Genomic DNA, 24364 nt, shown 5'->3' on the forward strand with positions numbered 1-24364 from the left:
ATTAACCTTTCTTTTTTTTTGGCGGAGGGGTGTACCAGAGATTGAACTCAGGGGAACCTGACCACTGAGCTACATCCCTATTCATATTTTGTATTTTATTAGAGACAGGGACTCACTGAGTTACTTAGCGCCTTGCTACATTGTTGAGGCTGCTTTGAACTAGAGATCCTCTTGCCTCCGCCTTCTGAGCTGCTGGGATTACAGGTGTGTGCCACTGTGCCCAGTTTATTCACCTTTCTGCGCCACACAACTCCAAAACTTATTCTTCCAATGTAGCAGTAATTCTCTAACAATTGATCAGACTCTTAGTATCCCTCTTCCTTTGACTCTCCAGGATCTGGTAATAATTATTCTACTCTCAACTTCTGTGAGATCAACATTTTTAGATTTAATTTATAATTGAAATCATGCAGTGTTTGTCTTTTTGTGGCTGACTTATTTCACTTAACATAATATCCTACAGGTTCATTCATGTTATCATAAATGAAAGTATCCCATTCTTATTTGTGGCTGCAGTAACATTGCATTTTGTATGTATTTCCTATTTTCTTTATACATTTGTCCCTTGATGGATATTTATGATGGATCCATTTCATTAGTGTTTCCATAAATCTGGGATTAAAAATGTCTTTTTGGCATGTTGATTTCATTTCCTTTGGATTTAAACCGAGTAGTAGTATTGCTGGGTCATAAGGTCATTCATTATAGATTTAGTTTTTAAAAATCCTTTTATAAAGACTGTATTTTTGCAAGCAAAAGAGAAAGAATAGAAATTATAGCTTTGGTTTACTGGATCATGAATGTATTACCTGTAAGCTTCAAGTGTCCTTGTGATTATTTTTATATAAAATACAAATTTTCAGATCTCAGATATTCTCTGATTTTTCTTTTTGTCAGGTACAGTATAATATAACAAACATCATTCTTAGGCAAGATGGTTTTAGTTTTCCAATTGAAAGATCATGTCCCAAAATCTGTGTGCTAGCTATAATCTTATCATGGATTTGTCAGCTTAAAACAAATTTAAGTATTTATGATATTGTAATTACACATACTGATTCCATGTATCAGTAATGACCTTAGAAGAGAGTAGGAAAAGTGTGTTTTCCCTTCATCTCAAGGAAAAAAAATACTTCTTATTCTAATTATTCACTCTTGAATTTATATTATATAATTTTAATAAATATTTTAATTTGATATGACAATTAAAAAACAAAAAAACCTTTATACCATTTTTTACTAAATATTATACTAATTTACATTCTCACCAACAGTGTATTGTGTGTTCCTCTTTTTCTAAGTTCTTGCCAACATTTTAAATTTCTTGTCATTTTGGTAATATCCGTTCTAACTGGGATGAAATGATATCTGAGTTTTGTTTTCATTTCTTTAATTATTTATGATTTTGGTCAGTATCTATAAATTATTATCCAGTTGTTTGATTTATTTTGATAAATGTCTATTCAAAGGTTTATTTTATGTATATATTCTTAAATTGACTGCTTTTATCATTGTTGCTTGCTGTTTTGCTATTGAGTTGTTTGAATTACTTAAAAATTCTTCTTGTCAAATATATAGTTTACAAATATGTTCTCCCATACTCTAGGCTATTGTTTTGTTCTTCTCTTTTGATTGTGTCTTTAACTTATGCCTCCTTCATAAAAAAATTATTTGGTTGTAAATGTGTGGGCTTATACCTGGGCTCTCTATTCTGTTCCACTGATCTGTGTACCTGTTTTTGTGCCAACGTCATTTTGTTTTGATTACCATAGGTTGGTATTATATTTTGATATATCTGCCAGTAGGATTCTTCCAGCTTTGCTCTTTGCTCAAGATCAGTTTGGTTCTTTGTAAATGTTTGTGGTTTAATATGAATTTACAGATTTTTTTTCTAATTCTGTGAAGAATGACATTGGTATTCTGCAGAGAATTCAATTAAATCAGAACATTATTTGGGTGGTATGGAGATATGAATAATATCAATTCTTCTAATCCATGAACAATGGATATCTTTTTACTAATTTTCGTGAAAGTTTTGTAGTTTTCATTGAAGAGAATTTTCACCTCTTTGGCTAAATTTATACTTTGGTATTTTTTGTATCTACTACAAATTTAATGGTTTCTTCACTTCTATTTTACATAGTTCATTATCAGCATATAGAAGTACTATTGATTTTTGCATGTTGATTTTGTAACCACTAACTTAACTAAATTTATTTATTAGTTACAGCAGGTTTTTTTTTATTGTTGTTGTTGTTGTCTGTAAAATCTTTAGGGTTTCCAATGTACGAAATAATGTTATCTACCAAGATGGCAAAGATGGACAATTTGACTTGTACTTTACAATTTGGATACCCTTTATTCTTTAGTCTAGCCTAACTTTTCTGGCTAAAACTTCTAGTCTACACTGAATAAAAATGTTGAAAGCGGGCCTCCTTTTCTCATTCTAAAATGTAAGAGGAAATCTGGAAATCTCACAATTTTTCCCTAGTTAGTATGATATCAGCTGTGGACTCATCATATATTGCCTTGATTTTGTTAACACAAATTCTTTTTGCACTTAATTTGTTTAGAGTTTCATTATGAATGGATATGAATTTTCTAAAATGTTTTGTATCATCTGTTGAAATTGATGCATGAGTTTTGTGACTGATTCTTATAATATGGTTATAGTGTGATGTACCACATTTATTAATTTGCGTATGATGAACTACCCTTTCATCTGAGGAAAGAATCCAGCTCAATCATAGTGAATGATACCTTAATGTGCTGTTGAATTTCCTTTGTTAGTATTTTGCTGAGGATTTCGTGTCTGTATTTCAGGGATATTGTCCCATATATTTTTCTTTTCTTGTTGTACACTTATATAATTTTCATATCAGGATAGTGCTGGTCTTATAGTTGTTTGGAATAATTCCCTCCATTTCAGTTTTTGAATGGTTTGAGGAAAATTTATATTTTTCTTCTTCACATCTTTGATAGAATTTATCAGTGAAGCCATCTGGTCCTGGGCTTTCCTTTGATTGAATTGATTTAATCTTGTCGTTCATAATTGGTCTGTGCAGGGTTTCTATTTCTTCATTATTCAATGTGGATAGAGTCTATGTGTTCAGGAATTTATCCATTTCTTTTGGATTGTTTGATTTTTTGGTGTAAAGTAGTCATAATATTTCCTCATGATTTTTTGTTTTTTCATGGTGTCAGTTGCAATATCTCCATTTTTCATCACTTCCCCACAAATCAGTTCAAAAATATTTCTGAATCTGAATTCTTTATGTCTTATTAAGATATCTTGTTCACAAACGAGCAGGCCTAGTGACACATGTCTGTGATTTCAGAAGAAATAGGAGGGTCACAATTTGGGGGTGAGCCTGGGCAACCTAGATAAACCTTGTCTAAAAAAAAAATAAGTGCTGAGTATGTATCTCAGTGATAGAGTACACTGGGTTGAATCTTTAATAGAAACAAAAACAAACAAAAAGTTATCTTGATCACACCTGGCTCTGCATTATATGAAGAAGCATACCATTAAAGTAGCAGGATTTTGCATGGCTTTAATCTTTGGTACATACTGCCTTTTATTTTCAGGTTCATTCAATATTGTATTGCAATAATGGTGAACAGAATATTTTCTATTTGATGATGCCTTCATTGGTCTATGTCCCTACACTAGAATGTATCATAATTCTAGACATTTGATTTGTTTCAAATGCAATACAATTTAGGGTGTTTGATACATTTGCTGGATAAAAGTCAACTCCTTTTGAGACACCTAGTTTAGTGGAAAATATAATAATAACTTTTCTAGTTTAGAGCATTCTGAGTGTCAAGAAATGTATTACACCAGCAAAGAGAGTTTTCCTGGTGTTTTCTAGAACTTTATTGTACATTCCATGATCAATCAAAAATTGAAGAGGAGCCATAATACACACAGCTTTGGCAATGTGTCTACCTGGTGAACATCTGCATTTACCTTAGGGATGGTATTTTAAGATTTTTTTAAAGTTTTAGTAGAATAAAGGGACTCCAGTAGTTTCATATGGAATCCTTAATTCACTATAGATATTACTTCAAAAGTGGGGAACTGGTGATGGAATTTGCAGTGTTTTTAAAGTATTCAGTTAAATTATATATTGAACCATTGGGAAATGTACACACACTTTATTGGAAATCACACTGCACCTGATATAAAATAAAATTGAATCAAAGCACTATTTGGACATTGCTTTATGAATGACTTTTAATTATGATTATTATAATAATGAATTAATAATTTTTAAAATGTGGTTCCATTTTTCAAGAATACCTCTGATTTCAAAGACTTCTAAAACTATAATCGCATTCAATTTTATCAGTGCTACAAATATACATATTTTCTAGATACCTAACTGACTCCTTGTTTTAGTGTATTTTAAAATATTAATTGGCGAAGTGACAAAAATATACCCTATAAGTTTACAGATTTTACATACTTGTTAGTGATCACTACATATCAGCATTATTAATAATCAGATTAATTTAGTGATTTAGCAAATATATTTTGAGTAGCTGAACAGGAATTATTCTGTATTCTATATAGAATTCTACAAATATGACTTTTCTTTCTAATTTTGGGTATCCCTTTGAGAAGGATAACTTCTTACAAGACATTGACTTCTTTTATCTACATTAGTTTGAGTCTAAAAGATGAATCATTGTTCTCCACTACTAAGCCAAATAGTGAAAATAACTCCCTACCATCCTAATGAGAAAAGAATTTTTAGTGTGGCAACTTCATTTGTCCAGGGAACACTGAGAAATCAGTGTGGCTAGTTTCAAACTTTGAACATCAGTAATATTCGGCTATTTTATATCTACTAAGTGGGCCAGATAGAAATAATGACATTTCACATTTGGTCTTCAACATTAGCAAGATATGAGTTGAGTTGTTGCTTATGGAATACCAACATTATAAAGTTAACTGAAATGATCTAACCTTGGTTTTTACAGTCTAGTTGAGACAACTTCTGGGCATGTTTCTGATGATAACTAATATCATGTTTAAATCTCCAGGGGTTTTCAATCTAGCCTACTATCTGATTAATTCTTTACTCAATTTTATGTGTACAAGATATGTTCCCAATGAATTGAACTTAAAGAATGTGTTGTATGCTAATAGGAATCACCTTAATCAAACCCTAATTAACCAATTTATAAGATTTACTGAAACATTTTATTTCCTCTTAAATAATGTCCACATAAATTTGAGGATTTAAAATTAATGAAATGTTTTGTAACACAGATGCACACTCTGTTCCTTGTTTTGACTGGCTTCTTAATATAACTAAGTAGTTCTTAGTCTTGTGAATATTAATTCTTTGTCTCATTGTAAATAAATAAATTAATGTACAAACTAGAGGAAAAGTGGCATTAAAAACAAATGCCTTTTTCTCAAAAGTAGGTTAAATACTTTGCTAAAAACCATTATAGAACAGCCCCTATTATGTGATACTGTGGAATTATGAATTTTATGTGGGCAGCAAAATTTAATTAAATGAAACAAAACAAAACAGAGTAAGACACATTCCATTTAGTCTACTCATATGCTTTTATGCTTCTATCACATATTCAAGAGTCCATTGTAAATCCAATGGTTTTGATTAGAAAAATAATACAGAATTCTAATGGAAATCTTATATATAAATAAAATTTTGTGTATTACATATATTATATATATGTATTTTTTTCTGATCTTATTTAACAGGATTTATGATTCACAAGTTAGCTACTGAAATTTATTTAATATCATTCCATGAATTTTAAAATATTCTTTGTTATGACCATAGCATACATTCTACCAAAAAGACCTCTTTTATTTATTTTTTAAAGTTATGGATTTATTGATATAACCTTTGAAGTTATAAAATTGTTATTTCTGCATATATTGACACAATTCATTTTTTAAAAGATTTCTATCACTCTTAGAAGGCAACTGATACCCATTAGCAACCTCTCTACATTCCTCAGTCCCTCTAGCCTATGAAAAACACCAGTCAATTTTCTGTCCCTACAGAGTTGACTGTACTGAACATTTCACATAAATGGTATTTTTTTTCAACTTCAGTCTTTAATTTAGCATGTTATTTACAAGGTTCTTCATCAGTACTTCATTTCCAAATAATATTAAACTTATGAATATATTTCATTATTCTGTTCTATTTACCTATGTGTCAGTTCATGGATATTTGTGTTGAGTTTACAGTTTGGTTATTATGAATAGTACGGTTATGAAACATTTGTACATGTGTTTTTGTGGACTTGTGTTTTCCATTATCGAGGACATATACATACACACAACACTGTGCTTTCTGGGTTTTATGATAAACCTACAGGTAACCTTTTGCAATTTCCTCACTTAAATTTCCACCAGCAATGTAGAAGAGTTCCAATTTATTTGCATTCTCTTTAACACATTATAATATCTGTGTTTTTTATTATAATAATTCTGACGTGGATGAAATGATATCTAATTATCCTAATGAGATAGATTTGGGGCCAATTTCCAATAGTTTGCCTTTCCCTAATGAATAACAATATTGATAAACTTATTTATTTGCCTATGATCACTTGTAGATCTCTTTTGCCTATGATCACTTGTAGATCTCTTTTACTTATCTTTTATTTTTAATTAACTTTTTTATTTATATGTGATAGCAGAATGCATTACAATTCTCACTACACATATAGAGCATAATTTTTCATATCTCTGGTTGTATACAAAGTATATTCACACCAATTATTGTGTTCATACATGTACTTTGGATAATAATGACCATCACATTCCGCCAGCATTTTTAACCTCATGTCCTCTCCCCTCCCCTCCCATCCCTCTGACCTATCTTGAGTTCATCTATTCCTCCCAAGCTCCCTATCCCCAACCCATTATGAATCAGCCTCCTAATATCAGAGAAAACATTCAGCATTTGGTTATTTGGGATTGGCTAACTTCACTTAGCATTATCTTCTCTAATTCCATCCATTTACCTGCAAATACCATGATTTTATTCTCTTTTATTGCTGAGTAATATTCACTGTGAATATATGCAACATTTTTTTTAATCCTTTAATCTACTGAAGAGCATCTAGGTTGGTTCCACAGTTTAGCTATTGTGAATTGTGCTGCTATAAACGTTGATGTGTTTATGTCCCTGTATATGCTGTTTTTAAGTCCTTTGGGTATAGACCTAGGAGACGGACAGCTGGGTCAAATGGTGGTTCCATTCCCAATTTTACAAGAAATCTCCATGCTGCTTTCCACATTGGTTGCACCAATTTGCAGTCCCACCAGCAGTGTATGAGTGTGCCTTTTTCCCCACATCCTTGCCAACATTTATTGTTTTTTGCATTCATAATAGCTGCCATTCTTACTGAGAAGAAATGTTAGAGTAGTTTTGATTTGCATTTCTCTAATTGCTAGTGATGTTGAACATTTTTTCATATATTTGTTGATTGATTGTATGTTATCTTCTAAAGGTGCCAAAAAAACATGCATTGGAGAAAAGTTAGCCTTTTCAACAAATGGTGCTGTGAAAACTAGAAATCCATATGCAACAAAATGAAATTAAACTCCTATATCCCACCATCCACAAAACTCAATTCAAAATGGACCAAGGACTTGAGAATAAAACCAGAGACCCTGTGTCTAATAGAAGAAAAAATAGGACCTAATCACCATCATATGGGATTAGGACCAACTTCCTTTTTTTTTTGAGAGAGAGAGAGAGAGAATTTTAATATTTTACTTTTCCGCGGACACAACATCTTTGTACGTGGTGCTGAGGATCGAACCTGGGCCGCACGCATGCCAGGCGAGCGCGCTACTGCTTGAGCCACATCACCAGCCCAGGACCAACTTCCTTAATAAGATTCTTTTGGCACAAGAATTAAAATCAAGGATAAATAAATTGGATGGACTTACAGTAAAAAGTTTCTTCCCAGCAAAAGAAACAATCTGTGAGGTAAATAGAGACCCTACATCTTGGGAGCAAATCTTTACCCCTCACACATCAGATAGAGCACTAATCTGTAGGTTATATAAAGAATTAAAAAAGCTAACACCAAAAAAAAAAAAAAACCACCACCAACAACAAATAACCCAGTAAATAAATGGTCCAAGGACCTGTTGATCTCTTTTACATAAGTGTCTATTCAAATCCTTGGATGATTTTTTAAATTGGACTATTTATCTTTTTAGTCTTAGTGGCATGGATTCTTTTATATTTTAGATGAAAATACAAACTCATCTAATAGTGTGCTTTTTAGCACAAACATTTTAATTTTGGTGAAGTTCTAATTTTTTACATTTTTTCCTTTTCCTTGTTTTTTTTGTTTTTGTGGTTGTGCCTGTTTTTTTTTTTTTTTTTTTTTTGTTGTTGTTGTTGTTTTTAACCAGGTATTGAATCGAGGGAAGCTTAATAACTGATACACTTCCCAGGTCTTTTAATATATTTCTTTTTAGACAATGTCTCATTAAGCTTTTTAGGGCCTCCCTATGTTGTTGAGGCTGGCCTCAAACTTGCAATTCTCCTAGCTCAGTGTCTCCAGTCACTGGGACTACAGGCTTGTACCACTGCCCTTGGCTTGTTGTATTTTAAGTAACGTGTTCCTATTTGATGGGTATTTAGATGTGTGACTGTTTTCTTTTTAAGAGTTTTTTTTTTTAATTATAGCTATCATATACCTTGAAATTAGTTTTGAATGTTGTGCAACATGGTTTCAATTCAATAGTTTTGCATATGATATTCAGTTGTTCAGCATCATCTTTTGAATGGTGGATTCTTTCTCCATTGAATTGATTTGATACATGACTGAAAAACAATTGAACATAAATGTGAAGACTTTTTCATAAATTCAATTCTATTTCATTACTTTATAAGTCTATCATTTTGCCAAAAGTTTCATATCTTGATTACGATAGATCTGTAGCATGTTTTAAAATCTCATTTTGTAAGCCCTCAAAATTTGTTTAGCTTTTTCAATATCATTTTGATTCTTCTAACTTCCTTGTTTTTACTTAGAAATTTTAAGATCAGCTTTTCAACTTCTGTAAAAGAGCCAGGTTGCATTGTGTTTAAGATTCCATTGAATCTCCAGAGTAATAATGACATTTTTAAAAATTCATGATATTTCTCTATCTTTAACCTCCTTTAATTTCTTTCAATTATGTTTTATACTTTACATTATATAAGTTTTACACTTCTTTGGACAAATATATCCCTAATTGTTTTATTCATTTTAATGATATTAAAATGGAATTGTTTTCCTAATTTTATTTTGGATTATTCATTGCAGACATAAAGAAATGCATTTGACTTATTATATTGATATTTTATTCTTCAACCTTTCTAATCTTTTGTTCAGGGAGTCTTCAAAATTTTCTGTGTAGAAGATAATGCAATGTGCAATGGAAAATGATTTTACACCATTATTCGCAATCTGGAGGACTTACATTCTGTTTCTTCATTTTCTTTGGTAGAACCTCTAGGAAAATGTTGAAGGTAAGTGACATATGTATTCATTCTTGTATTTTCCTACTAAAATGGAGGAATATATTCAGTTTTCCATAATTGAGTTTGGTGTTAGCTTTGTGTTTTCTGCAGATGCTATTTATTATGTTTTAGTCCTGACTTTTTGAAAGTTCATTTTTTAAATTTCTTATCATGAAGGGATGTTCATTTTTGTCAAATTCTTTTTTGCATGCACTTATTTCTTTTTGTATTGTCATAAATGTTTATAAGATGTTAAAAGCATCCTGCATTTTGGGATAAATCCTATTCAGTCATGGTATATAATCCTTCTTATAAGTCACAGGATTTAGTGCACTATTATTTTTAGCATATTTCATTTATTAGAAGTATCGATCTCTAGTTGTTTGTATGTGATGTCTTTGTCTTGTTTTGGTATTATAAATGTTCACCAACATATGCTGTAGTTATGCCCCAGGCAACCCAGCATAAATTGAAAATATTCTAAATTGAAAATGCAGTTAGTGCAGCTAACCTATTGAACTTCCTAGCTTAGCAGAACAGTATTGATACCAGTTTTTGCCCCAGTGGTCAAAGGGATGACTGGGTGCTGTGGCTGGTTGTCATTACATAGTAAGAGAATATCAGACCTCATAGAAAATAGTTCAGGAAAAGACCATAATTCAAAACTTTAAGTACAATTTATATTAAATGATTGTTATTTTAATAGCAATGTGAAGTTGAAAAAGTGAAATCAAACCATTATAAGTAAAATATTGTATATGTTATGGTTTGAATAAAGGGTGTTCCCAAAAGCTCATGTGGGAGAAAATGCAAAGATGCTCATAGGTGAAATAATTAGATTATGAGCATTGTATGATTGTATGGCCTAATTGATGAATTAATCTACTCATACTAGTTAACTAGGTGGTAACTGTAGGCAAGAAGGGTGGGGCTAGCGGAAGTACGTTACTGGGGGTGTGCAAGTAGAATGTATACATTTTTCCCAGGTAAATGGAACTCTCTTCCCTTGTCTCTCTTTTTCCCCTCCTCCCCTGACACTTATTGTCCTGAGCTATTTTTCTTTGCCATTCCTTTCCACCATGATGTTCTGTATCATCTTGGCCCCAGAGGTACAAAGCCAGCCATCTATGGACTGAGACCTCTGAAACCATGAGCCAAAGTAAATATTTCTGTCTCCATATTGTTCTTATTGTCTTTGAGTCACAGTTATGAAAAGGCTGACTAAAACGGTCTATATTGGAATATAATGTATATATTGTCCTTATTGTAATTATGTTATGAGGTAAGTAATGTTCCTTACTCTATTTTTTTTTGGGGGGGATGACCTTATGAAAAAATTGGTATTTATTTCTTTTTAAGGAAGTTCAAAGTTTACCAGTAAATCAATCTGGGACTTGCTTTCTTTGCGGATATTTTATTAGCTGCAATTTCAATTTTGTATATGTTATATGTCTATTCAGATTGTCTATTTCTCCTTTCAATTTCTTTATTTTTTTATTCTTTTTGGAATTTGTGTATTTCATTTAAGTTTTTGTGTATAAATGCTTCTCGTATTTACTTAAACCTTTATATATTTTTAAAGTTTACTTTATATTCTGATGTTCTTTTGCACAATAGGGTGAACATTGTTAAAAATAATACTGTGTACTTCAAAATAACTACAAGTGATGATTTTAGAAGATTCACTCAAAGAAACGATAGATGGTTGAGGTGATGGATATACTAACTATCCCGTTTTAGTCATTACAAATATATAGATGTATCAAAACATGATGCTTTATTTCTATTGACTTGATTGCAAATTGTCCTTTATTTATTCCTCATTTTAATCATTTGAATATTGTCCTTTTCTCCCCTTGGTTAGTCTAGCTAAAGATGGTGAATTTTGCTATTTTTTTTTCAAAGAAACAACTTACACTTTTGGTGATATTCAGTATTTCATGAAGTTTTACTGCCAAAGGAAATAGATTCTTTTCATGGTAATGCAATAGGGTAAGCACACCAGATTCAAAGACAGAATGCCTTTATAAGATATTTATGGTTTATACATTAATAGGGAGACATAAAAAAGGTATTACAGACGAATTCACATTTGGTATTGTTATTGTGAGCTCTGCAAGTCTTTGTCAGTGATATGAATAGGAAATGTTTATCTCAGTATTCAGCTGGTTGCACAGAGACAGAGTTCAGCTAATCATCCATGAGGCAACAAACAGGGAGTTGGTGGTTCTGTGTCTTGCCTGGTCAGCAGGTTCATGTAAGAGCAAGCATCTGTGTATAGCCATGTCACAAATAAGTAAAGGAGTCACCCATGTGTCTTACCAGAGTCACAAGAAGTCTTATCTAAATAATATAGCAGATTTACGTCTTATCTAAATCATATAGGCAGATTGGTTCTGTTTGTAAGCCACATCACAGAATAAAACAGGATGAGGAGTTTTGTGGGGGTTTTTGTTTGTTTGTATGTTTGTTTTTTTTTTTTTTTTTAATTTTTTCCATCACTGTATTGCAGTACTACGACATGGCTCAGGTTATGTGCAGCATAATTAACATCCAGAACTTTTCATTTCTTTCCTTCAACTGGCTTTGGTTTCAGTTTGTTCTAATTTTCCAATGTCTTAAGTAAAAATTACATTATTGAATGTTTGGTTCTTTTTTTAGTAGAGGCTTTTGCAGTTGCAAGCTTTCTAGAATTACTGCTTTAATTGCATGCCATAAGTTTTGTTACATCATCTGAAAGTACAAAAATTATCATTCCTTTTTTTTCGTAATGGTTGAATAACATTCATCACTTAAAATCCCCAAAACAGACATAAATCACCAGAGTAGGGTGAATCTGGGTCTAAGAAAGACTCTAGACCATACATATTTGTATCATCCTTGCAAAGTCATTTGAATCCTGTTGAAGCATGGAGGTAAATATTAGTTGATGGAGATCACTGAAAATAATATGCCTCTAAAAGGAATATATGAAATAAGATATACACATATTAGTATAAAATCATGTTAAAATAAAGAGCCAGGAGTTGAACTCTGAAACTATGGAGTCTAGAGGTTAGAGTCCCCAAGTTAGTGAGTGAAGGTCATTTTGTTAAGCAGCAAGGCTCATTGATTTTAAGGTACTAATGTTCTCAAGAATGTTGTACACTGTCTTTATTATCAATTATTTTAGGTCATGCACAACCTGAGCATTTTGCTGTATTTCTTTCTCTATGATTCAGACATCAGCTTGTTCAGGGAGAAATTAGCCCACTCTTAGTCTCCTAGAGTAGTAAATTCTTCAAGGAATATAAAAATTTGTTAGGCTTTTCTAACAGTACTTCCACTGATCCCAGAGTTAAAAACCCAGCTGGAAGTCAAACCACAGTTCCAAGAAGGATCAGGTAATTCGGGTTTTACATTCCATGACTAAATAGGGACTAACGGTTTGGGGGGTTGTTGGTAATATTGGGAAAAAAATGGAAAAAAAATATCATCTAACCAATGTTTTCAATTAAGTCCCTTTGACATGTTAGAAAATTATTAAACTTACACAGATTACTACATTTTTATGAGATTAAGAAAACTAATAAGAAATTATGAACTCTAGAGACTTTGATGGGGTAAAAACAAAACAAAACAAAGATATACATTTTAATTTGCTTATAAATTCATAGTCTGTTAAATTGTTAGCAGATATAAATCATGTAAGAAAAAGTAGTTTCCATGTATCTATAATGTACAACATTACAGCATGGGTAATATCCCAAGGGAAAAATAATCCATAATTATCTCTCATGAGTTTCATTCAGTTCTATGTTTTTAATTATTTTTCAACTTAATCTTGGTTTAGAAATGTCATGAGAACATCTGCTTTTCCACTAGATTTCTGTGAATTCTGACTTACTCGACTATTTGTAGTCTTGAAGTTATTTCTGATATGCTGTCAGAAGTCTATTCTTAAAAGTGACTGACTGGCTTAGTCGTTTTCTAAGAACATCTGAGATATTAATTTTTGTTAAAGCCAAGCACTGTTCTCTAGTCGATTTTCACGTGCATTTGGGAAAATATCAAATTGTTTATAAGAGAAACAATTGTCTATAGATGATAAAAGATTTAAAACAACTGTTAAACTTAATGTGAAATTTCAAAAGTGAAAGATCTGGTGAGAGTATATTATGGGACTAATATAACTGATAAGAAAATGTTTCTGTGACATACAAAACAAACTTAAGTCAATGGGAAAAAGTTTTAGACAAGATATCTATAAATATAATAAGTATTCTCATTTTTAAAAAATGACTCAATAGTATATCTCATTTATAAAAATGAGCAAACATAGTATTTACAGTGAAAAATATTCATATTTATATAATCCAGAGTTATATAAACACCATGAATATACTGAACATATGCATATGATTCTTGATTTATTCGTCTTAATGGTCGCAACAGACCCATTGTAGGTTGAAAATATTATGCATAAAAATGCATTTTAAATATATAAACTAAAAAACATCATAGCTTACCATTGCCTACCTTAAATGTGCTCAGAACACTTACATTAGCTTACAGTTGAACAAAAGCATCTAATACAAAAGTTTTCTTTTAACAAAGTGTTGTGTTGCATATCTCATATGCACATACAGACTGGTATTTTTGGAGACATCTTGGGATGCAAAAATCACTAAACAAAATATCCCCAAAGCATTAGCAATGTGATATACCAGATCAGTGGTTTACCTTTGTGATTGCATAGCTGCCAGGGAGCTGAAGTTTGCTGCTGCTGCTCACCATCATGAAAGAGTATGGTACCAAAAATTGCTAGCCCAACAAAAGATCAAGTTTCAATGTTTAAAGAACACTCTTGTGGTTTAGTTATGAGGTGTCTTAAAAAAATTCAGGTGTGTGATAATCAAGGAAGTTTACAGTTGAAATGACTGAATCACTGCATTAATCCACTGATAGAGATTAACTATAAAGTGCCCCGGAGGAGGTGGGTCATTGGGGGGCATGCCTTTGGGGTTTATTTTTTGTCAGTGGTGAGGAGAGCTGTCTTTTCTCTCTCCATTTCCAGTGGCCAAGTCCTGAGCTGCTTTCCCCCACCACACTCTTCTGCCATGATGTTCTGCCATACCTTTGGCCCAGAACAATGGAGCTGACAGTGGACTGAGATCTCTAAAAGTGTGAAACCCCAAATAACCTTTTTCTCCTTGAATTGTTCATGTCAGATCTTTTGGGAACAGCAGCAAAACAACTGACTAGAACAACATTAAAGCAGCAGTTATATACACTTTCTACTGAATGTGTACTTCTTTTGCACCATCAAAAGTTTAAAAATCGTAAATGAATCATCATAAATTCATGAGGTTCTAAATAACTGTATATTACAGAAACATCATAGGGAAATGGTCACCATTCCCAATTGAAAACCTCTGAACTATATTGGATCCAATTTAGGAAGTAAAATTGTGACCACATTAATATTTGAAAAGCAACTAATAATGTGATTTTTGAGGGTATGATAATTTCATATTAGTATGGTCTAAATATTAGGCAAAGTAGCACCAGGATTCTGATGAAATATCACGGACAGCAAGTTCAGTGACAAGTCTCTAGAATATTTACATTATTTCTGCAGTATTTGTATTAACAGAAATTCACACATACAAATTTAAGCCAGAGAAGGTTAAGTACTTCTGATTTGACACTTTCCTTGAAACTCATATTATATAACTTAATTATTTATAGGATCTCCTTTTTCTAGGGAAAAGAACAAATCTTCTGTGATATCTCTAGGAACTCCTGGGAAATCTCAAAGACAGCTTTAAGTGCAAAAGATATCATTTATGATGTGGTTTGGGGAAGGCAAAATATCAAAAGTTGTCAGGAGATTTCAAAAATTGATGAAGTAAGATTATGGGTTAGTAAGAAACAACACTTGGCCACCTACTTAAACAAGTGCCAATAAAAGACTTAAAATAAACATAGGAGGTGACATGATTTAAGAAACTTAGATTTCTTAAAAGTGAGAATACTTAGTTCTAAATAATAACTGAAAAACGTCACTATAAACCATAGGAAATTTTTCAGATAAGAGACAAAATCTTTGCCTCCTAGGCTGATTACTCAGAGGTAAAAAAAAATGCTTTTACAATATTCCATTTAAAGCAGACCACAATCCATCAAAAACAATTTTTTAATAGAAAGCAAATTTTTTGACACCACAATTTTCAAACTAAAATTCTTAAATATATATATATATATATATATATATATATATATATATATATATATTTTAATTATCTTTGAAAATGACAAATAAAATTCCCATTCCATGAACTTCCTACAACTTCAACTTCCTAAATCTCTTTAGTCTTGTTCTTTACATTCCATATTCTATTCTGAAACAGTAATTTTTTAAAAAAAATATATAAACTACTTTATTTATCTTTTAAGAAATATGCATCCCGCATACCTTATGAAAGAGAGTTGTCCTCTGCCACTACTGAACCTAATAGAGCCTCATGTACAGATATTGACTATGATCTCCATTCACAGTATCTTCAGTTTCACAGAGAAAACTAGGATTTAGATAATTTCAACTATCATACATTATCAGATATACAGACTAGCAAAGCTTACATACACATCACAACATTTTATAGCAATATGCTTCTTTATAGTACAATGTAGCTCAATGTAGAAAAAAAATTAACTCATTTATCAGAAGACACAAATATATGTATATATAACTTCTCTATGCCCTAAAACTAAGGGGAGAAAAGTGTGTAAATTTATACTCAGTAATCAATGTTTGACTGTTTTACATTGCTTGTGGGACTGTAAATTTGTGAAAACACTATAGAAAGCAGTCTGGATATTCCTCAGAAAGCTTAGAATTGAACCATCATTTGATCTAGTTATCCCATGCCTTGGTCTATACCTAAAGGAGTTAAAATCAGCATATATCAGAGACACAACCACATCAATGTGTAGAGCAGCTCAATTCACAATAGCCAAGCTATGAAATGAAACCAATTTAGGTTTCCTTCAATGGATGAATGGATAAAGATAATGGATAAAGATAAAAAAATGGATAATGGATAAAATGGTATATATACACAATGGAATATTACTCAGCCATACAGAGGAATGGCATTTGCTGGTAAGAAGAAGGAATTGGCGAACTTCATGCTAAGTGAAATTAGCCAATCCTCCCAAAATACAAAGGTTGAATGTTCTCTCAGATTTGTGGATGCTAACCCATAAAAAGGGAACGTGGTGAGGGGAGGAATAGAAGTCCTTTGGAGTAGACAAAGAGAATCAAGGGAAAGGAGTTGGGGGTGGGGAAGGAAGGGCAGTAATATTCATTAGACATAACTCTTTTAGCCTTCCATTTGAATTCATAACCAGGGTAACTTCGCATCATGTACAACCACAAAAATAGGATCCTAATTAGAATAAGTTATACTCCATGTGTTTGTACTATGCTAAAATACATTGTACTGTCTTGTAAAACTAAAAAGAACGAATGAAAGTTTAAAAATAATCAATGCTTTGAAGTCTTTATTCACCCACACATCTGATCCTTCTCACAGACAGTTTCTATGGCTTTGTTTCTTGCTTAATTGTTTAGTGTCTTCACTACTTAGCAAAATCTGTTTTCCTATGAGGGCAAAGTATCAGATGTCACTCCTCTGAAGATACAGACTTGGCAAGAGGGCACTCATTCTGGAATTCCAGTGGTTTCAGGAGGATTCTATTTGACTGCTTCATTCCCTGATCTGTCCATTGAGCTATCTACCTCTGTTGGTATCACACCCAGATTTTTATCTCCACTATTTGTCAGATAGTTGATATGTGGTCCTCAAAGATCTTCTGCAACATTGATCGCTTCACCATCTCCTCTAACTAAATTCTAAGTCCTTTGCAGAGGTGATTTCTGAGGTTTATTTTTCTGACCCAGGAGGGCTTTTTCTTGGGAGTCATGCCTTTCTTTTTTAACAGGGAGTTGGCTGGGGATACAGCCTCTGATTTATCTGTTTGCAGCTCCTGGCAGGAAACCTGACCTCAAAGGCAAGTTGGGTCTTGTTCTCAGACTGCCCTGCCTGGAGCCCAGAGTCTGCTCTAATGGTGTTTGGCCAGGTGGAAGAAGGAAGCCTTCATTCTTCAGCAGCTCTTGCTGAGAATTTACTCTCTGAATCTTGAATCTGGGGAAATGAGAAATGCTGGTGATTTCCCCTCTTGAGGAAATACTATATTCCTTGACTGGGAGCTGAGGGAAAAGGGAACCCTCCTTATTGTTCACACTTACTCAGATGGGAGGGAGGAGTATCCTTTCTCCCCAGACAAAGGAGAGCCAAATATTTAGTACATTTTCTTAAACGTTTCTTTATGCATTGCACACCCTTAGGAAAATCCTTGAGATTTTAAATAGTTGAGTTTTCATAATTTTAACCAGTTTTTTTTTCCTCCTGGAATATAGGTCTATAGAGTTCCTCACATTATTATTCTCAAAGTGAAAGTTTAAAAGAGAGTTACCCAGGTTTTCCCCAATGATAAATTAGGTGGAGATATTCTTAACAGTTAATTTAATTTCTTTTCAAATGAAAGAGCTTCCTTCAGGGCATGTAGCTATGAATGTGGAAGTCAGGTAACTCACCTGAATTCAAATAGATGAATCTAAACTGGGCCACTCATGTCAATGATTCTTTCATGCATTGTGTCTTGTGTTGCTAGTTTATAGCTATTCACTTACTCAGACAGTCTGTGGATTTTTGTTATTTCAGCCTGGCTAGGCTAGCTTTGTGTGCTATAATTTCTTTACTGGAGTAGTTCCCAATTATCATGGACCACAAAAGTATATTTTTGCAAAATTTGGGAGGAAGAAGTAAATCAACATTCATTTATTAATTTATGTTGAAATGATTAAGAAAAGTGTAGCATGCATGCTTCACACCTGTATTCTTTCATTTTCTAGTTCACTGTGTTGCTGAGGAGTACCAAAAGTGTTTGTAGCTTCTCCACCTCTCTCCAGACCCAGTTTTTGTCACTGTTGAACCAGATGGATGCTTAGCTCTGTCATAAATGGTGCGGACTCCTTCAGTACACCTTAATCATTGAGACTGGAGACTTTAAGATGGAGAGATACTGGTATGAAATCTATTTTGTTCTCCTGATCTCATATGTAGTAGCTTATGTTTTCATTTCCTACTTCACATCCTTCTTCCCTTTGGCTTGCCTGATTATTCTAGGGTCTACCATCCCAGATGCAAAGACAACCATATTAATTACATTACACAGACTATAATTTGCTAATACACATTCACACTCTTAAAGAGGAAAATAATAGACTGGTTTTTCCCAGGAAAACTTGGACAAAGTCTGATATCTCCTTAGTTATTTTCTTTAACCTTCTCAGGATATAGGCATTGGTAGTTAATATGCAATTGTTAAATTACCAACAAAGTTTTAGACAGATTTGTTGTCATTTGAAAACTGAAGTGGAGGGCTGGGGATGTGGCTCAAGGGGTAGCACGCTCGCCTGGCAAGCGCGCAGCACTGGGTTCGATCCTCAGCACCACATACAAACAAAAATAAAGATGTTGTGTCCGCCGAAAACTAAAAAAAAAAAAAAAAATTAAAAAATTCTCTCTCTCTCTCTCTCTCTCTCTCTCAAAGAAAAAAAAAAAAGAAAGAAAAAGAAAAGTGAAGTGGAGAACTTCATGTGATGTGCTGCTGTTGGAAACATCCCACCTATGGGATGTTGGGATGTTCCAACTATTATTCGGTACTAACATATGAGTTTATTATGATAAAGAGAGATAAACTACTTTTATAATTAGAGTAAAGATATATTCAAATGAGGAAATAATTTCTGTGGCAGGTTTGTATTGATTTATGGATTTTAGAGGACCCACATCCAAACTTTTTCCATGTAGCTAACATTAAGAAGATGTGAAATCCTACTGTCTTATAGTACTGCCTTTGAAAGTAAACAAGGACATGTGGTTAATGGAGCTCCTATAAGACTATTGCCTAATTATTATTTTCAATTTTACCATAATTTTCTGTGTTGGAAACATTCCTCGTAAAACCTTTTCTTACAGTTCTCCCTTTGTTGGTGAAAAGTTTTGATAGTACATATCATGGCTGCATATCTCACAGAAGTGGTGATTAAAGCTACAACCTATGAGATCAGGAACTAGATTTTATCTTCTCTTTTCCAAGCATATTTGGCTCATATGTTTATGATATACCATATAAGTGTTAGTTTTTAACCAACTTGTTATAGAAACAGATACTTTGAATATATTGGAAAGTCCTAGCTTGACTTCTATTAATGACTTGACTCTCTAAAGGGGGTGAATTACCATTGAATTTCTGATCAAAGTTTTCTTCATACCCTTTTTTCTTCATTTTCTTTGACCAAATCATTGATTTCCTGCTTCAATTTTACATTCTGCAAAATGTCATTTAAATGACACTACTGACTTCAACTGGTTGGCTTTTTATATAATATTATCAGAGGACAATACAGCTCCATGATGCCCAGTGGGAAAAACTTCACCCTTTATTGAATCATTGAATAGTGATACTATGTTTTCATATTTGAAATTGTATTTGGTAATTTTAGTTGCATGTCAGTATTTCTAGATTTTTTCCTTTATCTACTAGCAAATGTTCATTATTAAAGACATTATTTATTGGTGTAGTATGTGTCAAAGTTATGCTGTTTTGCTAACAGGCATTTATAAAACCTTATTCAAACATGAGCTCAGAGATATATTTTCTAGGCCAGCAGACAAAGATGTCTGCCAAGAAGCCACAGCTAGTCACTCTGATGTTGGAAATTGAGCTTCTGGAAGTCAACACAACTCTCATGACACAAATATTGAATGGGAAAGCATGAATTAGATATTTCAAATTGTATGATTCTTAGTTTAGCATATTACTGTTATGTGAAGGCCTGAAAATTTAAAAAGACAATCTTAGAAATTGGGTTTTGAAAAGAAATATAATGCATGAAATTGGGTGGTTGTCTTTCAGACAGGGAGATGGTAGAACATTGAGTTACTCTGAGTGGACTAGTACCAGAGAAAACATTTGAATAATCAACATGTGGAGAATAATGTAGACTGTTATCCAGATAATTAATGAACAACAAATCATTTCTTTTAAGGTGAAGGATTTATAAAGAACCCATCCACATTGATTAAAGTAACTGGATAAGTGCTCAATTGTCCATTTCACTTTGCTCATGTGGGTAGAACCTAGGAATAGGTCATCTCATCTGAGTGAGAGGAATTGAATTTGACAGAGCACAGGGAAAGGGGTCACTATGTAGTAAATTGCCTCTTCAAGTGCAATTATCTATTCAAGACATAAGTCAATAAAATTCCACCAGTCTTTGGTTTCTTTGGTTTTCTTCTGTTTACACCTTTTTTTTTTCTTTTATCATTGTCATATTTACAACATGCATTTTATTTGCTGATAAAAAAAATTATCTACTGTTCAATTTCAGCAGATATTTTCATTGAAAACTGATAGGTTATCTCAGGAGCTGCTGGTATTTTCTTAGGTAGTATCAATCTTCACACCGTGAATCTTCATAGCAGAGAGAGGAGTATATTATAATAATACATTCATACTTGAAAATTGATATTTTGAAATTACTTTAAAAATTTACATTTCTTTTTAATAACAAATTTGAGTAAGAATGAAAAAAAGTTTTATGTTTTCCACTTCCTCCATCCCCTAACCTGATAAAATACACACACACACATACACACACACAGAGAGAGAGAGAGAGAGAGAGAGAGAGAGAGAGAGAGAGAAAGAGAGGAAGACAGAAGTGAATCATGCCAAAATAGGCATTATTATTCTTGTGGTATTGCTATGCTTCAACATAAACATAGAGACTGAATTCTAATTTCTTTTGTAATTATTTTTAATTACAATAATTGTTCATTTATCATAAAATAAATCTTCTTAGATTTTAATATATTTAAGCATTATTACTTTATTTTGATCATGGATATAAAAATATGACTTCTTGAAAAGGGAAATTTTTAAGTACCGAGAGATCAATTTTGGGGAAAAATCATAACTTGAATGACTTATCATGGTCAATTAATTCTACAATTTTTGTATCATTGATACCTAAAAACATTATTATAGGCAAGTGGAAAATACTAGAAGATTACTTTGAATTATGTGTAATTGTAGACACGTACACTGTCCCCTTTACTAAACTTGCAAACATTTTTCTGTCTCAAAGCCCTCAAAACAATCATTGATAAGTTATAACCATTAAAAAATAGTCTTACAGCCAATTGAAATATTCAGAAATGTCTGAAGAATGTGGCATATACTCATTGCATTTGATATCAGTGCTCAACCCAGAATTACTTTTATTAACCATGGTTATGCATATAAACTTCCACTTTACTTTGAATGCTTTGAACCACCCAGAACCTGGAGCTCTATCAAAGTCCTGCCCTAGCCTCTTAGATCTTGCTGTGATCTGTGAACTTAGAGCCTCATATCACCGAGAATTAATGTTCCCCAACTGGTCTCCCTTAAACAATGAGTGATAGATAATTGGCTATAAATACTCAAGCTTGCTTGCTCTTGAATAGTAGCAAAATTTATGAGGAATTACATTGTCTCTAAACTTTCAAGGGAGGATTGAATCAAATTTATCACCTGTGGAACTTTGTTTGATATTTTGTCTTTGCTTAGGCTTTCTGGTTAGTAAGTCTCACTCCCTACACTTACAGTATCCCACATACCTCCCAGAATATTACTTATCCATTTCCATTTAAATTCTTATTTTGTTGTTGTTGTTGTTGTTTCTGAGGAACCTAAACTGATATACTAAGTTGCACAAGTAACATTAGGTAGCAGATTTTAAGATGAGATACTGTATTTGAATTCTCTCTGAACAGACCAAAATAGAAACATATTTTTTTTAGCAAAGAGAGTATAGATAACTCATTTTATGCTGTAACACTGCAGTGGCTAACCCTGCCCATAAGTAACTGGGTAAAATTAATGTTGAAAATGATACATTGGCCTTGTAGTATCTCTGTCTTCAGGTAGATATGGGAAAAACATAGCTTAAAATGTTACAAAGTCAGTTGTTTTCACTAAATTCCACTGGTGTCCTGAGGAAAAACAAAGTCATTTACCATTTCAGATCCTGATGAGCATTTTAGAATGTCTCTATGGAAGAAGAGACCTTCGTTTTTGGTACTCAGAGACCTTTATCATAAGGCTAGCAGAACTCAAAAAAGGAGTCATTTGAAGTTTCAGCAAATCACTTATGTCTAAGTGAAATGACTTTAGAAATGGGGAGATGGAAAGCGAGGCTCTTATGAAACTGCATTCGCCATCAATGGACTAGATATATTATTCAAAAAGAGTCTGAGTAACAGCACTTAGTCACCAGGATAGACATAATTACCTAAAAGATTCTGCAATCACATGGAAATTTCTCAACATTACCCACAGAGAACTATGGCAATGATAATTTAATCTTGGTGTTTCTTGGGGGAAATATGATTTGATAACAAAAAATTCAAATGATATATTTTAAAAAGTGGATGAATGAAAGACTGAATTATTCCAATGGAAAATCACAATCTCCCATTGTTTACCTATTAAAGACACTTTTGAATCAGAGATAATTTATTTAAAAAGGCTAACATCCCTTGAAGGATTATGCTATGACCCATAAAGTGAACACAGTAATAATTCCTTCAAGTCTTTCTCCAAAATTATGTTTGGTCACTCACTTGAGAAATTGTACAATGGGGAGAGAGAAGTACACTAATTTTACAAAAATATATTACACTTTGTGTCTGAGTTAACACTTGAACCATGGACTGTCTTTTGTATGCAGGTGTGCAGAAGCCATATGGTAAATTAAATCATTTCCAAATATTGTTTATTACTGGTTCCAACACATTAAGGTAGACGATTAAAAGTCCTCATGTACATATTCAGAATGGATATGCTTGGCACCTGAGAAAGCCATAATCATTTCCTTAAATTGTGGACTAAAAATTCTTGAAATTGCCAAATGTTCCCAACATTGTAAATTAGAGGCAATGCCGTGTACTGAGGAGAAAGGTAAATACCAAGGCCATTTTAAAAACATAATGATTAAGTTTTTATTGTCCTTCCCTGTCCCCATTTATGTTAAATTCCATTTCTTGGATCAAAAGGATCCCACGGATGATAGTTCACTTCTGAAATCTCTCTGCTCTGGTATATCATCTGTTGTTATAGATCTGGTATATGCACTCTTTTGAAAACACAGAAGGACAGAAGTATATTCACTCAGACTTGAAATCATTACAAATTTAAGGTCTGCTTCAAGTCTCTGCTTAAATTAATTCCCTCTAGTGTAATATATTCCAAAGGAACCTCTGAATCTGTATGTATCAAAGAAATATATTTGGTGATATTATGTTAGACCCAAAGAGTAGAAAATGGTAAACTTCTAGATATTCTTGTGAGACTTACAAATTACAAATGCTAGAAAATAATTTATGTGAGAAATTAAGGAGCTTTCATATTGTATAAACTTGTAGGATTCCAGTGAAAAGAAAAAGAACAAGAGGAAGCCTCCAATGGAAAGAAGAGCCTGTGCATTGCAATTCCTACCACTAACACTCTGGGCTTGGAAGGTCAGTTTGAATTCTGACTGGCTACTGTGGAATACTGCTCTAAAATAATTTATCAGGTAATTTTGAAGGGTGTGTTCTGTGAGTGGATGCAATCACACTTTGGGACATGTATTAGTCAATTTATAAAAAAATACTTGAGGTAACTGACTCATAAATACA

General features: G+C 32.7%; 1 long non-coding RNA gene across 1 annotated transcript; it reads left to right on the forward strand.

The window, feature by feature from the left end:
• Positions 1–9403: 9403 nt before the first annotated feature.
• Positions 9404–24166, forward strand: LOC131423521 (uncharacterized). Its single transcript, XR_009225216.1, has 3 exons — positions 9404–9536; positions 18490–18662; positions 24110–24166. It is a non-coding gene; the product is annotated as an uncharacterized LOC131423521 (long non-coding RNA).
• Positions 24167–24364: the final 198 nt, after the last annotated feature.

This window comes from Marmota monax, unplaced genomic scaffold, assembly GCF_021218885.2.
Source record: "Marmota monax isolate L192 unplaced genomic scaffold, Marmota_monax_Labrador192_F-V1.1 WCK01_AAM20220418_F8-fsc00909, whole genome shotgun sequence".
Taxonomy (NCBI): Eukaryota; Metazoa; Chordata; class Mammalia; order Rodentia; family Sciuridae; genus Marmota; species Marmota monax.